Source organism: Cydia splendana, chromosome 19 (assembly GCF_910591565.1).
Source record: "Cydia splendana chromosome 19, ilCydSple1.2, whole genome shotgun sequence".
NCBI lineage: Eukaryota > Metazoa > Arthropoda > Insecta > Lepidoptera > Tortricidae > Cydia > Cydia splendana.
In genome coordinates, this window is record NC_085978.1 from 15,837,489 (window position 1) to 15,855,087 (window position 17,599).

General features: G+C 36.1%; 1 protein-coding gene across 5 annotated transcripts in view; it reads left to right on the top strand.

Moving 5' to 3' along the window:
- LOC134800141 (homeobox protein cut) overlaps positions 1 to 17,599 on the top strand; it is a 182,567-nt gene that overhangs the window by 93,624 nt on the left and 71,344 nt on the right. The window lies entirely within an intron of this gene.

Genomic DNA, 17,599 nt, shown 5'->3' on the forward strand with positions numbered 1-17,599 from the left:
TTTTCATTACCTATTTTTACAAGTTCAGTTTGCATATGTATTTTACTTTGCTCAAAATCGAACTATTGGTGCTATTAGGTAGGACCGGTCACTTTCAACCCTTGGTTAACAACCTACTCGTATGGTGCCTGTTGGAATACGGTACCATTGCCACAAAAGGCCTTAAAGGACACTACTTTATTTAAAAAAAATCTTATCTCAAATAATCATAAATTTTGAGATGTGGCCGTATTGCAGGCACCATAAGTACTTACATTATTTTCTTTCTTTTGCCATCGTTATTATTTACTCCATTTCATGGTTCGTCAATTTCTTCGTCAATTTAAACCCAATCCGCCATATAACTACATCCCATTAGAAAAAGATTTAGTGTAAGGTCACTGTGTTAACTGGTAAAAGGATGCAGCATTGCTAAGTGGTATCGAATGTAACGTACGATCAATAAATCAATTACATGCCCCTGCGCAACGTGAATTGAATTTGACAGTTGGCTAGATCTAGGGACGCGCGCAGAAGATATTGGAGATAAAAAATACGGTTTAGTAAGAGATTTTTATGAGAAGAACCCAGGAAGTTAGAACAGTCACCTGCAATAATATATTACTCTTCGAAGGCCACAAAAATATGTGACACGCTCTTATGTCTAACAAATAAGATCGTGTCAGATATTTTTGCGGCTTTCGTTGTGTAACATATTATTACAGGTGACTCAACAGATAATTTTAAAATTTACATACTGGCTAAGTGACCTGACTTCCATCTGCAAGTCAGGTAAAAATTACCCTATGGTGTAGGCCAGGGTAGGGGACTGATGGAATCATAAGACATATCTTCGCCCATCGCATGAATTTTTACGTTTTATGTCAATTACTCTGAAAATATACTTCTGTATATAATTTTGCTCAGATCTCTTTGCTATTAGCAATCAGTGCTATTTTATACTAAAATTATACTGCTATGGTATGCAGGGTAACGATATACTTCGTGATTTCTTCTATTAAGCCAACTTTAACCTTTTAAGGTTTTGTTTGTAGTCTGCCCTTGCAAACATATTTATTAATGATTTTATTGACAAACATGTAAATTCAAATTTCCTGTGACTCGTTCTTTATCGTATCATTTTTAAATTTACTATCTTCAATTGACAAAATTGATTCGCTACAATTACTACAGTTAAAATAATGAATAAATGAACGAATTAAAGTGTCGATGGTGGCGCCCCTAGCGCGGGGAAACAGGATACGTTCAATGGAATGATTGATCGCCAACGGACGATAATCCTTGCACTGGATAAATATCGTACGTATCGGTTGTGACGTCATTCTTTACTTTACCATGAGGCAGGAAAGTGATCTGAATGAACAGGTCACTCTGATTGGAGAATACGAAATGAAGCGAAAATCGTGCGTGAGATGCGAATCGAGTAATCACTAGTGTCCGACCGAAGATTCGGTTACGGTTTCGGCCAGTTTCGGCCAACTATCATGTTTCGGCCGTAGTTTCGGTTTCGGCCAAAAAACGGCCGAACCATTCGGCCGGGCCGAAATTTACAAAATGGTAGTAGTAAAGTTGTGGAACAAGTAGGACAACAATATTAATATACTGATTTATGTATACAGACATTAATTGGTTTATTACAAAACACAATTCCCCTAATGAGGGCGCCACTGGACGGTCGACTCGACTCAGTCTTAATATGTGTATTAAAAGTAGGGAATGCAAATCGGTTATTTTTTGTATGGAAATAATCGGTTATTAACCGAAACCGCGGTTATTTCCATACAAAAAATAACCGATTTGCATTCCTTAATTAAAAGCGGTTTTATGACATTTTTTCAACGATTTTAACAAGTCTATAAAAGTTTCGGTTTCGGCCGAAACTAGAGCCATAGCCGAACATTCGGTTTCGGTTTCGGCCGAAACTAAAGCTGAACATTCGGTTTCGGCAAAAAACATGTTTCGGTCGGACACCAGTAATCACCAAGACGATCGGCAAGGTCGTATCGGTCGTATCAAAACAAGTTCAAACCATAACGATGAATCACTTCACCTTATAAAACAAAGTCCACCGCCGCGTCTGTCTGTTTGTATGTTTGTTCGTACACAAAAACTAATGAACGGATTTGGATGCGGTTTTCACCTATTCATAGAGTGATTCTTGAGGAAGGTTTAGGTGTATAATTTGTTAACCCGTGCGAAGTGAGGGGCGGGTCGCTAGTTACTTTATAAAAAATAGTTATTTACGATACCAGTGCGGAAAAGAGGAATTACCTATTCGCACGTGTATCGTACAACGTTTTACAGTACATATGGCCCTTTAAACTTTTGACATACGCACGTGCTATTTTACGCACTAGTGCGGGAAAATAGGACCATATGTACTGTAAAAAATATTACGAACAATGACAATAACACTGAGAAATATGTCTTTTTAATTAACGATTATTACAAACACTACGAACAAACTGTATCGAACCCATTCATCTTGCCACCAGTATCGTTACGATCGATCAATCAATCAATCAATATTATCGACGCAGACAATTAAAGCAAGTGGTAACACTGGCCGACTCGAACACTCTTATAAAAAGGTATTATGTGTCTTAGTCTTCTAAATGCGCTTAAATGCCATTCAAATTTGTTACTTTTTTTTTCAGAATCCTAATTTTTCATGTTATTTCTCCTCAGAAATCATAAGCACTTTAAATCCCACGAGAAAAGTATCCCAAAATTTCGATAGAGTTTTCCGTACTTCCATTCCGTTATCGTCATGCAAAATTCTTAAACAATTTGTAACTAAGTAAGTAAATAATAAATCTTGGGCTATTTTTTTCCTAATTAGGGTCGAAAGAGCTTGGGATTCCTAGTTGAAATACCATAAAGACTCAAAATTTAGCAATAAATGTAGTGTTTAACTTTAAATAAAATGGCGCTTAAACCCTTTCAAAATTGAGATAGCTGAATTAAATGGCCGATGCCCACATATTCCGTATGTAAGTAATATTTATGAAGCTTACGGTGCACAAATCGAAGAGGAAATAAATCTTTTCGGTCATTGGTCATTGGACAGTTATAAAGTGTATCCTTTTATAACTGTTATAAAAGGATACACTTTATGAGTTTAGAAACAATTTATGTTGGTTGTCTATTTGTCATGTGTGTTTTTGTATTCGCTCTACGTTAAGTAACTTGTTTCTGGCAACCCTTTTCAGTTAGAAAGTACGTGGATAGGAACGATACGATGTATTGGCACTACTTTGAAAAAAAATCGTATCTCACACTGCTACTCAATGTTGAAAGGCAGAACTCTGTATGCATCCATGACATAGATACCACAATTTTCTTTTGATTGAGAAAATTAAATACGAGTTTTTTTAAGTAGTGGCTAGTGCCGATATGTAATTTGAAGACGTCACATATTGTGGTGAATTTTATAATTACCTCCTGTTATGAGCATCACTGGTTCAGTGTTTAATGTAATGTTTTCCACAATTGTCTTATCTACACGATTTAGTAACTCTGCCCTATTACTAAATATGTAATAAAATAGGTACGTTGTTTGTAACCATTTTGTAGCTTTCAACCCAAAACTCCGCTTCATCACATCTACATTACCCATTCAATGTTTAGCCAAAAACCTTTTGATACTCAAAGCCATGCAATCCGAATGCACACAAAAAACTGCAGCAAACAAACTATGCACAAAGACCAGTCCATTTGGAGAGCCACTTGTGAGGTCTAGTCAAAAAGAGTTACTCATTCAGGCAGTCATTAGGCATTGAAAACCCGAAATTGAAGAAGGAGGCTATTCAATCTATGAAAGCATCGCTGATAATTTGGAAGGGTTTCAGGTTTTATTAATACTAATAAGTGACTAGCAAACAAAGAGGTGTGGGCTGAAACGGAAAATTTTATTTTGCTGTTGGTAGTTGTGAAGAGCTCCGCAGATCGATTTTTAAGATCTACATACATACATATAATCACGCCTATTTCTCGGAGGGGTAGGCAGAGACCACGGATTTCAACTTGCTACGATCCTGGCATTTCTCTTTCGCTTCCTTCACTTTCATAACATTCCTCATACACGCTCGCCGGTTTAGGGTGCTCTTGACCTGGCCTTTCTTCTTTCTTTCTTTTGGCCTTTAGTACTAGATTATTAACAAAATAATTGGATTTGTTCCCAAAACAGCAGCATATCTCTCTCGCTATACCGTAATCCCGTAAAGGATTCGTATAGGAGGTGCAAGTGTACGTAGGTACTTGCCCTTAGAGTTGGTCAAAGACGCCTAGGCTTTCTAAGATTACATCGAGAATTTGGGACGGGTACCGCCGTGATGGGGGCCTAGGGTTCTAGGGCGTTAGCCGAAGATGCCGCTTCCTCCGAAGACTCGAGAACTGTTCAAAGTGACCAATCCCGTTTGCTTTAGTATACGACATCTATTATTTAAATTAAATTTAAATTAATTTCAAAGTAAAAAAGACTATTGAAATCCGTCACGTTTCAAATGTCACGTGCATTATTGTTTCCAATTCAAAAAGCCAATCGCCCACACGTAAACCCCATAAAAGACCACGGGTTTTCTCAAAAAAACAAAACACAAAAGAGCAGGAGTGAACTTTCTTTCCAACGTTTCAAGTACTTCATCGAAAGCTCCAGAATCGGCTATCGATTAAAAATCAAACCGAAGCCGGAAAAACGCAAAAGTGAAAGGGCGAAGCGAAATTGTATTTATAACTCCATTTCTCTGTGGACTCGAGTTATTTAAGTTATCGAAGGGACTTTTTCCCGCTGTTTTTTCTGTATCTTACTAGATTTTAATTAAGTCGGAAAGGGGTAACTTCTGTTATTTCTTTTTGATGACATTCGATAAACGATTCGTATTCGGAACTTTTTTGATTAGGCCTTTGAATCGCGGGATGATTGCGGTCCTGATTAGATTTTAACTTTTATTTTAGATAATTTTCTTATAGCCCCAAAGGTACCTGCAAGGGGGAACTGTTACATATAAAAATAAGGTTTCTATACTTACCTATCGCCTATGTCCGAATAGAGTCTTCGGAGAAAAAAGATGATCACGTTGACAAGGACAAAATACAAACTTACCTATAAGGACTCAAGTTTCAATATGCTAGAAAATCAAATTTCAAAAGCCTTACCTGAGCTTACTGTATTGTATTGCTTATTGTATTGTTCTTGTGTTGAATATGTGGCAATATACTATTCTTATTCTGACTGTAGAGCTTAGTCAATTTGTGTAAAAATATCGTCTAATATTTATTTGTCGGTGGAGTAATCGCCATTCCGTTCTTCTTATTTACTGTAAATTCTTTGATATTTGTCAACTGACAAGTTGTATTCCATATCCGACACTGCCGCGCGTCAATGCACTAAGTAGACGTTCTTTATTTTATTCAATGAAATCCATACCAGTCTGTTCGAAACTGCACACAAGATGGTAGCTTCTTGTTATTTTTCTTTGTTAGAACCTGTGTTCGACAGGAGATTTAATATCTAAGCAATAATAGAGCAGTGTAAATCATAAACACCTTTATTTTTAGCAATAAACCGTACTTTCATCTATAGGGCTCTAAACTCGAACAGTAATTCTTCTTTAATGTCACTTCACTGAACATGAAAGAGTGATGACGCTATTTTTGTATCCAAAACGAAAACACTCGAAATTAGTTTATGACGTCTGTCTGTCGTTCGATTTATTTTAATTTTGTTATTTTGGTCGGCGCATCTTATTAGTTTTGAACGCGCCGCTTCGACACTGATATATTTGGATGCATTTGAGAAATGGTTTCGTACCGTTTTATACTTATCAATATCAGGTAGCGTAATGATGTTAATGATAATTATCATCAGGATAAAGAAATGGATTACTTCAAAGGTTAATCGTAATAACGTCTATCTACACTTATTTTAATAAAAGTTTTAGTCACGCTAATAATGACAAAATATCCTGTAGCATCTGACTCATGTTATTACAATAATAAAAAGCTTGATGAAAAAACTAGACAAGACAATTTGGCTCTCAATAGTTACGATTTCTGCCAAATATCTCAAAGCGAATAGTCTCATCACATCTCAAGTCAATCAAAGAGAAAGCCCAAACGTCGAGACGCAATCACGCAACAAACGTAACCTATCATCTTGTCAGAATAGCACGCACGATAATTTAATAATAAAAAAACACACATGAAAAAGCACCGAAATCATAGACGAAAAAGATCCAAATTCGTCTTATGGATCCATAATTACACCCCACACGCGAACATGAAAGCAAATGTCAAACGCACATATTTATTTCCAAGTATTGGCTCCGTTCTGTTCTGAGAAGTTCGACGTAAACATCATCATGTCGATGATGAAAGAGACATTCGACGTGTTGCCTCCCTGTCACACTTACATACAAGTGCGACAGAGAGGCAACACGTCGAATGTGGTTCGCGGTAGGCCCTCAGCTTCTTTGTACTCGATGCTGATTATTCTAATTTCGGACACAAAAAGTGTAATTTGTTGATGAGACAACGGTGTCATTGACGTTCCGATCGTTTCCTGTGAACTTTCAATTTGGAAATAGTTGATCTTCAAAATGTTACTTGGATAACTTGGGAACCGATAAGAAGGGCAGCTAATGTTCCTTTTATTACAGTTCGGATTATCCTGTTTTCTTCGGTTTTAACAATTATTGGCAACTTTCCTCTTAAAGGAATGACTCACGCTAGACCGGGCCGAGGCGTCCGACATGTCATTTTCTATGACGGCTGATCGGTGATCACGTGGTGCTTTCCATAGAAAACGAAGCGCCGGAAGCTCCGGCGCGGCCCCGGCCCGGTCTAGCGTGAGTCATCCTTAAGGTGTATGGTGTAAAATTGTGCGTTTGGATATTACTTACGGCATGTTTTTCGAGTAAATATATGAATACTAGTGTCAATCAGTAGTAGAGTAAGTGGGCGAAATGGTCAGTATGATGTGCACACGCTCTTACTCTATTAAAAAAAAGATCTTCGAATAATATGGGATACCTCACTCGCCAAGCAACTTCTGCTGCAGTTAGGGTCCCGTACAAAAAAGGTTAAAAGGAACCCGTATGTTTTTATCTACCTAGAGCTAAATCAGCTGGAGTTAGTTATGTAGAGCTTGATAGACCGACAAAATTTACCAATTAATGTAAGTTTTCTAGAGATAATATTATTTAAAGCTAAAGAAGTACTAAAGCGCGATTCAGTCCAAATTAACATAAACGCCATCTACCGGTAGATCTCCAAACTTCCACATCCTCATAATTAACTAAACCGTCCGCTTATTTACGCCACGCCCGTCGATATTCAGAAGCCGCCTTGATAGATTCATAGCCCCGAGATCAAAGACGGCATTAATCATAACTCACATCAATCGTTTAGTCGTGTTTTTATTGTAAATCAGTTATAAGACGTGTATGAATCAAACGCGCGCCTCGCGTCGACGCGGTGTAGTCGAAATGTAAACAGAAATGGCCACTGGGCACCTGTTGCGATTGGTGGTGGGATAGGGAATATTTTAGGGAATAAATACATGGATAATATGAACGGTATATTCCCTCAAATATAAATCTTAGGCTAATTCCGCAAAGGGCTAGAAAACAATATCAACACAAAAAAAAGCTTGTTCCGTAATGGTGTTAAATATTTGTATTGTTTTCTGTAGTGTGCAATAAAGAGTATTTGTATTGTATTGTATTATATATTTGTTATTTAATAATACTTACTTAATACTTACTCCGTTGGCTCAGTGGCCCAAAATGAGACTTGGCTTCTGAAACAAGACAGCCATTTTTGTAGGTCCTGCGCTAGTTTTTGAGACTGATTGGTTTATTTTTTACTATTTTTTTTAATCACAAACGTTAGAAATATGCCTTGGAGAAACAGATATTTACTTTTGGATATGAAGTAGGTAGGTTTCTACCTGGTTAACATAGGTACCTGGGGAATATAAGAGAATATTTCCACTTGGGGATTAGACCACACATCACTAGTTACATAGCGATAGTATCACCTGCACTAAATCAATTCACCCGATCCGTTACTCAAGAAAAACTGCATCAAAGCCAACTAAATGATCCTCGGAAACTTCATTCGCGTGAAACTAATAAAACTCATAATTCCCGCGAAGTGATATTTACGTACGTCTGGCGTTTTACGATAGACTACAGTTACATATTTAATGTTCGATGTTTATCAACAATTCTTTTTAGACGCTATAAATTATTTATCTTCAAAGGATTTGCTTATTTTCGAGCTTTTGTTTCTTTTGTAACATACGCCGTTTTTTTGTGATTTGATGAATTAAGCGCGCATCATAAATTAGGAGATAGGTCGTAATGAGATTTGGAATGATACTTGTCTTTCATATTTTTTGCAATTAAAGTAAAGGTTGGTGTTTTTACGACCCTATTTTGAATACACATGAAAACTATTTGGGTCTCTATTGTTTCCCAAAAATTTTAAATGTCAATGTATTGTTTTTCCGCATTTTCGTTAGTCATAATTTGGGTCACAAACGCGTAACTTTTCAAGATTGCCATAAAATAAACCTAACTTAACCTATCTATAGGATAACCTTAAGAAAATCCTGAAAAGTTAACGGTTTCATATTTAGGACTAATGATAATATGACAAACAATACATTATAGCTTAAAGCTCTATGTCAAACAAAGGGACCCCAAAACATTTTGATATAGGTTAGGTACAGAAAAAATAAGAAGAGTCCAATTTATATCTAAAGTGTATTCCTATTTTGTCCCCGCCTCACGTGACCGCCGCCATACATGACATTAGGCGACATCTGGGAATTATTTGTATAAAGCGCCTATTCCCATCTGTGCCCGGCGGGGTCAAATGGGAATACACCATATCAAACTCAAAATTAGCCTACAATGTCTATCTTTCAGTAGCCTATTTTTTCAGACTGATAACCACTTGGCAAATGGAAGTATTTAAATGACATCATCTTGTGTAAACTTTACTCATCTTTACCCAGACTCATTGACTCAGAGATTCATGAAAAATGACACATCACGATCAGTTTACTGCCCGATTCGAACTTTAAGATACAGTAGAATCCGCTTATAATGACATCGAAGGGAAGTGACAAATACGTCATACTAAGCGGATGTCATATAAAACATAGTTGATTATCTTTTTATTTTTGCTAATTTTTCCAAATCAATCTCAAATTCCTTTGTGAGAGATGAGTTTTATTAACCTTGTACCAATTATCAACTTGTCACCGAGAATCAAAACTAAAATAACTTAAACGCCACGCGCGCACCAAACGTCCTCACAGGGAAAGACGTGGGGACGGCCACGAAAACTAGCGAATGTGTCAGTATAACCAACCGGGCATAATTTCATGAAAATAGGATTTATAGGTCATAGTAAGCGATTTGTCACTATAAGCGAAGTCATTTTATCCGAATTTGTCACAAAGATTTTTATATGAAAACCAAACTTCGCACAGTAATTACGTCATAGTAAGCGGTTGGTCAGTATAAGCGGAGTCATAATAAACGGATTCCACTGTACGTCAATTAATTAATTGTAGATGTCTGTTTGGCCCTATGGTTGACTGGTAGAGAATGCCATTTGGCATTAAGTCCGCCATTTGTACATTTTTGTATATACTTTGTGCAATAAAGTTTAAATAAATAAATTAATTAATTAATTAATAGATCTAGAAACGATTTGGATTAGATGTGTCAGTGACGTTATTGTTTGAAGAAACGTCACATTTGACACTGGCAAATTTAATCCGTATCGTTTCTAGATCTATTAATTGACGTATCTTAAAGTTCGAATCGGGCCGTTACTTTATTTGTAGTTTTCAGTCGAAAGAAACGTATTTCTTTGTGTCTTTCTTAAGACATCTGTTTTGAATTTTCGGTCTTTGCCTTGTCATGGGATTAAATTTCAACTTTAATTGATTTTACATTGACAATTTAAATTTTGTTGACAGTTGTATTTCAAATGTCATTTGTTTTTTCCGAAAATGAAGCTCATTATTTCTGGAGCCCAATTCAGATTTTACTGTTTGTTATGGTTTTGATCTTATTTTGATACGACCTCGAAGATCATGCTGATTGGTGCATGCAAAATGAAGTGAAAGTCGTGCGTGAGAGACATAGACTAGGAATCCTCTAGACGGAGTTTAGACAATTATTTCATAAAACCGATGCTGCCAAAAATACGGGGGTGCGGGGGACGAGGTGAGCGAGGTCCCGTGCTGTGATTGGTCCGTTCAAAGGCACGGACGTCACACAAAGACATTTTCGACTCGAAAATGGAGTAAAACTATCGTATGCGTGGCAGAGGGGGTAGAGCTACTATGCTCAGTCTCGAGGATGTCTTGTCTGTGGTGAGAGAACACGCACAAGACAAGCGTTAACCTTATCGACGCCGTGTCAAACACAAAAGCAGTCATCCGGACGCCACGTCACCGAAGTGTCAAAACTGAAATTGAACTTTATGCATATGCACGTAGGTCTATGTTGCTCTGTGGTCTGTGACCGATTAATCAGTCTTTGGCGTTGAACCTGCGGTGCGGATATATTTTATTTTTTTATATCGGTCATTGGCGTCCAAAAGGTTAAGGTCGTATCAAAACCACAGGATTTTTAAAAAAATAGAATCGACCCAATATTCAGTCTTCCTCTAGATCTTTTTTTGTCAGATAATCTAATGACGGGTACAAATTTCACTATTTAGTACGCATATATGGAGAGCTGCCATAGGAAAAATTTGCAAGCGGAGTCACGATCAAAGAATATAATACTCACTAGGAGAAGAACGGTAACTCCATACAAAAAAATGTCCCCAACCGTTTATACGTTTATACTAGTGGCGCCGTCTTTGTGTACCAATGTAACTAAAGTTGACAACCGGTTTAGCCTGGCGGGTATTGGTAGGTAGTAATTCTGTTGATAAACATATTTGTTATCTTCATATCACGAAATATATGCAAGATGCAAATATTACCCCTTGTTTGTGGTATTATCAATTGATTTAAATAAAAGGCATGTTTATGTTTATAACATTATATATATTATTTATTAAAAAATGTTTTACATATAAAAATATACACTGAAAACTGGCAACTGGCAACTTAATAAAAAAATAGACATTAATAAAGCGCATTCACAAAGTTTTCAGTACCTTTTATACAAATAACATTAGGCATGCCTACCTATTACACTTTACACACAGATACACTACACTTTACATACGGCATTTTACACAGATTTCCACCTTGTATTCATACATTTCTTCACGGTTAATTAATACGCTTTCCAGATGCGTTATGACTCGGTTCCTTCTGAACCCACTAAAGTTGTAAATTTTACTCTGGCTGCTTCAACAGCCGTTGCTCCGCATTTAGCACATTTTCTATGTGCATTGCTGTAATCCATGTAGGTACAGACTTACAGTCTTAAGTGGTACGTAGCGGTACACGTTGTATGTATTATTTAAAGAGTTAATAAATAAAATTTTCGTTATGAACTTTAACCACAGCAGTTGGACAGAGTCATTGACAAATATATTTTTTATTATGGTGGGTAGACGTACCTACCCTCCATATATTTTATGAACATTGATAAAGACAGTTGGAAGCAAATATTCATTATAAAACTTAATCGCATGTAATTAAGTTTTAAGCGTTTTAAGTCCCGTTGTATGATTAATATTGTATAAAATTCGTGATAATTTAAATCAGAGTTGGGAGCAATGTTGCTGTAGAAAAATGTTTTTATTTTTATTACTCGCAACTTTTTCCCGGAGGCCAACGCACACATAGAAGATTAAGGCGCACACATGCGCAATTATTTGGGGACATAACTTTCTTAGGAAGTGAACAGGCCTTGGTCACGATCCTCAGCAGTGAGGGACCGACTTAGAAGAGTACGCATAATACTTGCGAATACTATAACATGTGTTACTTATGTTCAATATTGTATCAAGGAAGCAAGGCTGAACCGAAAATCGTTATCCACTATTAATATTAATGGTAATAACTATCAACAGTTTGCATATTACACTACTTATTGGAATTCGACACTCCTTTACATCCAACCGACACCGTCGTACAATCTAAAACCAACTCTTAACCGATTCCAATAAGATCAAATTTCCAATAACATCTTAATCTAAACTTAGTATTAATACAATTGATTTTGCACTGTAAAGTTTTAATGATAACGTTCAAATTTGCATGTAAACTAAAATACCACCATATGCTGCTATTAGCTGTAGCTTTAAAGCCAATCGATTTTCAATTTAATCATGATTAGTTTAAAGTTCAATTTGCACTGTGGCGGCACACACGTGTTCTGAATATGTCAATTCATTACAAACTTCGGTGGATGATTTGTGACATTATCAGAATAATGTCCCTGTGTTATTAGTGAGCATATTGTTCGATTATTCGGAGTAATTGACGAAATAACGAATAATGACATTCTGTTGTACTGATAGTGTTCTAGTTACGCTTTATCTATTTTTCTTAAAGAACCTTTGTGAGTCACATATTATTTCTTCTAATATGCTGCTATGCTGATCTAATATTAATTATTTCTTAGTATGGTGATGACAAAACTTCTGGCGTTAGGCACAGGCAGCAGTTAGCTAAGCGATGGTAATTCCTTAAGTGATTCTTCTGCTCGTTTGCCTAAAAAAACTTGGTGTTCAAAATAATCTACTCTTATGGTTAATACAAAAAGAGGTCGCCACTTGTGCTGTTCCAGATATAAACGATGTCATCTACCTTTATAAAAAAGTTACATGAATATCTTTGGTTCATAAGACTTTTTAAATAAAGCTCCATACAACGCAAAAGGTGATAATTTATTTTAAAAGCATTCGTCACCCCTTTGAAACCTCAGGTCAAATCTTTAGTATCGGATTCATTACAATGACAAAGAATACGAATAATACGAATATGAAAGGGTAAGAAATTAATATTAACGATATCCGGTACAATGGGGAGGGAAAAAAAGCGAAAATTTCACGAAAACGCTAAATTTATTCGAACGCCTTTGACGCCTTTGTGGCTGTATTCAATTTAATTGGATATTTTCTTTTTTTTGACGGGTCACCAGTTATGAGGAAACAATGGCTCCCTTATTCATACTTTATAAGCATCTTTTGACTATTTTTTTTTTGTTCATAGAAATCACAAACTTTCAACTTTTATAGGTTAATTTTAACCCAAGCTTTAAGCATACTTGAACTAGTAATGAAGGCTGATTTTTAATTTGCTATCGCTTTTTTTTTTTCATTTTTGAAAGATTTAATTTTTTGCTGGATAGATAAGTTCCCTATTGACCCTATTCTGTACAACATAAGCGCAATTTCACCGTAAGTATGTCCTACAAAATCATCAACTGAGTTACGAAAGCGTATGGAATTTTCCTATTAACTAAAAAATATTTTTTTTGTCCCAAATTGGGATTTCGTGTTTATTCCGACCAGAATGAGAAGCTCTATCAACCAAACGTTATCAAAATCTGACAAAAAAAAATAAAAATCAGTGCATTTAACAATCTAGCTAAAAAAAATTACTTGATAAGTAATCAAGTAATTTTTTAGAAAAAGTTAGTCTATTTGAACTACTAGACATAACAACAATGTTAGAAAAATACTAGTTCAAATAATAAAACTAATAAAAAATTTAATAGCCACGCGTGATTCGCCAATAGTATAAAAACTCAATAGATTCGATTAAAAGGCAGCTGGTCACTAAATCCATACACCGTACCAAATGTAACTACCAATGTCACACAGCCTTGAACTCTATAACAATACGATAAGATCCCTTTTCAAATGTGTCAATCACTTTGATTGTAGGAACATTAGTGATGAGGTGTACGAAATTCGATTGAATGATATTTTATAAAGAACCGGTTACGACCGGTTTTGACCCCCGACACGTGGTCATTTTTGTCATTCACAGTATTAAAATTATCGGTCTTTTTGTCCATCGCCCTTTGTGTTCGATTTATTAGAAATTTCCTGATTTATAACATCCATCTGCGTGTTACATCCCTATATACTTACTTACTGCTGTGGCGCAACGACCCGAAGTGGATCTTGGCCTCCGACACCAAAGACCGCCATGCTACTCTGTCCAAAGCCGTTTCTGTCCAGTCGATAGTGCCGAGTTCGCTGTCTTTCTGCACTTCGTCTCTCCAGCGGTACCTAGGGCGTCCAGACGGTCTTCGGCCACTTGGTACTCCAGAGTACGCTCTCCAGCCTGCGCGATCTTCCCCCATCCGGACTACGTGCCCGAGCCATCGGAGTCTGGCGGCTTTCGTTTCTCCAATACAAACAACAAATAATTGTAGGAAAAACAGTTTTATAATATCTTCATTAATATTCTATTCGGGTAAGATCAAGAGATCAAACTAAAAATGCCAAGAATCTTCTAATTAAGCCATTTATATTAAAATCAGGCATCAATAAGATCGCAGAAATGTATCAAAGGATTCCGATATTAATATTCCGAATATCCGAACTACCTCCCCCCCTCCCTTAGGGGAGGGGACCCCCATGAATTGTTAATGAGTAAATTAACAACACCTATTGTTTCGCGTTTTTTAATATTAATATTTCTCCATTGTGCTTGGGGTGAAGAAAAATTGTATTCAGAAGGGAAGTTGAAATTGATTGATTTTTGCATTAATTTTAATAAGAACAATAGTCCCTGCTTCGGACACTTGGTAATTGCATTTGGAAATGAAGTTTCAGAGGAAGTTTTTGATGAACTAAATCTTATTAAAGTTAGCGGGGTGTTTTTTATTACCTTGAATACGGGAATATTGTTTTTTTATACCTCGAAGGTGGAAAACAAACGTACGACCCGCTGTTTAAAATAATTCTCTTGTATTATCAGAAAATACAGTTGTGTTGAGATCATTATGAACACTTCGCTTAGCTACTTTAAAGCTGTTGACTATTAAATTAGTAGTTTTACTTTGTAAGAGTATCTTTAGGTTTTGTAGTATCCAGAATAAATTGTTAGTGAGTTACCTTGGTCTGACTAAGTCTAGAGGTAAAACTAATGAAAAACTCGTGTTAGAGAGGTAAGTATACAAACGCGTAAAGTACAATCTTATATGCATTCTTCGAGTTACAGAGGTTTGTTAGTAAACTTCGAGATATACAGAGATGATAAAACAATAGTTTATTTTTTCGAGTTGTAGAGGGCAAATTTAATTTTTCGGGTTACGGAGGTAAAAAATGTACTAACCATGAAAGGATTCGTTGGTTACTCAATCTTAAAGAGGTTACATATTTCGAATTATGGAGGCTTTGGGCTTTGAATGGAAGGGATCAGCATTTTATTTCGTATTAACTAGGATTGCGCCTTATCGAGGTTCCACTGCTTATGTGTAGTACTGATGCAATACTTACTCAGTACCATGGCGTTGAGTGACCACATTCGGCTAACGTTACTATAATCGCGAGTCAATGACAGCCGTTATCGATCCGGGGTCGGCTCGACGCCGGTTTTACGAGAATGAACTCTTTATCTGTCAACGATAAATAGACGTGGGTACCAAAACTTTTAATAAATCATCATCATCATTGGCCTGTAACATCAATAAGATGATGGTTTAAACAGCGTCCATATTAAGAGTGCGGCACTTCCGCAAATGACTATTAAGTCCAATGCGAGAGCGGTTTAATAAATAAATAAATGGTTTTAATAAATAAATAGTTTTAATATATATAGATCAGACCATATTAGTAGTTTATGTGGCTGCTACATAAGGAAAGTCATTCATACGAGTGTGGGTTTAAAAGGACCACACGAGTGTTTTAACGCTTAATTGTGTACAGTTATATTCACTACTTTATCTACACACATATTATAAACTTTTTATGATATATTCACTCACCTCATACTCTGTGCCTCATACTACAGCCGATATATTTTAAGCGTCCTTGCTCTCTTGCGGAACTTGCGGATATGAGGTGGCGTCTCCAAAATATCTTTTTCGTTCATTTTACACGAAACTTTTGCTATAGTTCGTTTAAAAACAACAAAACAAATTACCTAATTTTTTACTTACAAACTTATTAAAGGACTTTGAATGCATCATAGAGGATTTATGATCATTATGTGTGTAGATAAAGATCACTCAGCATCTGCAGCAATTATATATCAATCTTCACCACTTGGTCGGGACTCGGCAGTCCTCATCAGTGCGTTTCTCCAAAAATTTCCTGCCTCGTACAGCTGACCTACCTAAAATCAAAACTCATTATTTTAGACTAGGTACTAAGTAAATTAACAAATCATTTTAAATGTAGCAATTTAATCCTAGAATTGAAAAAGAATCTTAACTTACATTTTACATTATCGAAATTTCGTTTTCTGACTCTCTAGTCAGAAAACGAAATTTCGATATTCACGGTTTCTCTTAAACACCTCTTAAAGGACACTAAATAATTTATTGTCATTAAAATAAATATAAAACTTTGGGAACATCACAATGTTTTGACAATTAATCGATACACCTACTAATTATAATTTTATAATAAGCGATAAGCCAGTTCCTATTGCCATTATTTGGGCATATCTGCGCGGGAGTCGGCGGATAGCGTGCGTCCGCAGTGATTGTGACAAAAAGTTCGTTATTGTGTTGATAATAGAGTAGGTATTTGTTTGAACGATGTTTGTTTTTCTAAATTAACGTTAAATTAATTTAATGATACAACTAATTGAAACTTCATTCGAATATTCAAAGTTAGAGTTGCAGATAACGAAATTTTTAGAGTGAAAGAAAATGTAAAACATGATTGTCTCTAATGACAATTAGAGTAGGTAAGTCTATTTTTGGGACTTCGATAAGTTCAACTTTGTCTTATTGGGTACTATCGGCCTGATTCTAATTTTAATAAACGTCAAAAATTCTCGATACGATATGGATCGGATCTGTCAGTGTCAAAAGTGACATTTTATTTGAATAAACGACATTTTTGACACTGGCAGAATAACGTATCTAGATCTAATTTTTGACGTTTACTAAAATTATAATCAGGTTGCGGGCTGCCCGCTGGAGCGTCGCAGTTGAATGCTCACCGCGATCCTGCGCCGCTCCGTTATATGCGGAGATGGCACTCGTTGGGTTTTTAGACGGTAGTAGGTCCTCGCCCTTTGGTCCGTCATACCCGTCTTGCTCCCCTCGAGACGGGATGCGTAAAAGCATTTTCCCAACGTAAAAAAAAAAAAAAAAAAAAAGGGGTCCGTTTCTCAAAAGCTTGTAACTTGTGATTTGTGATACAAGCGGATATCACTTTTTGACAGCTATTGTTAGAAAGGGACTTCCACTTGTATTACAAGTTACAAGATTATAGTATGTTTTTTTAAACAATGCCAAATTGTTTTGTGTCATTAGTAACTACTACTACGACAACCACTCAATTTGTTTAAGTATGAATGAATAATAAATGTTCATTCGTCGAATACTAACTCTACATTGCATAAGAAAACGAAGCGATCCAAACGATCATTAAAATAAACCAATTAATACAACTGCTTCGATAAGACAACAAT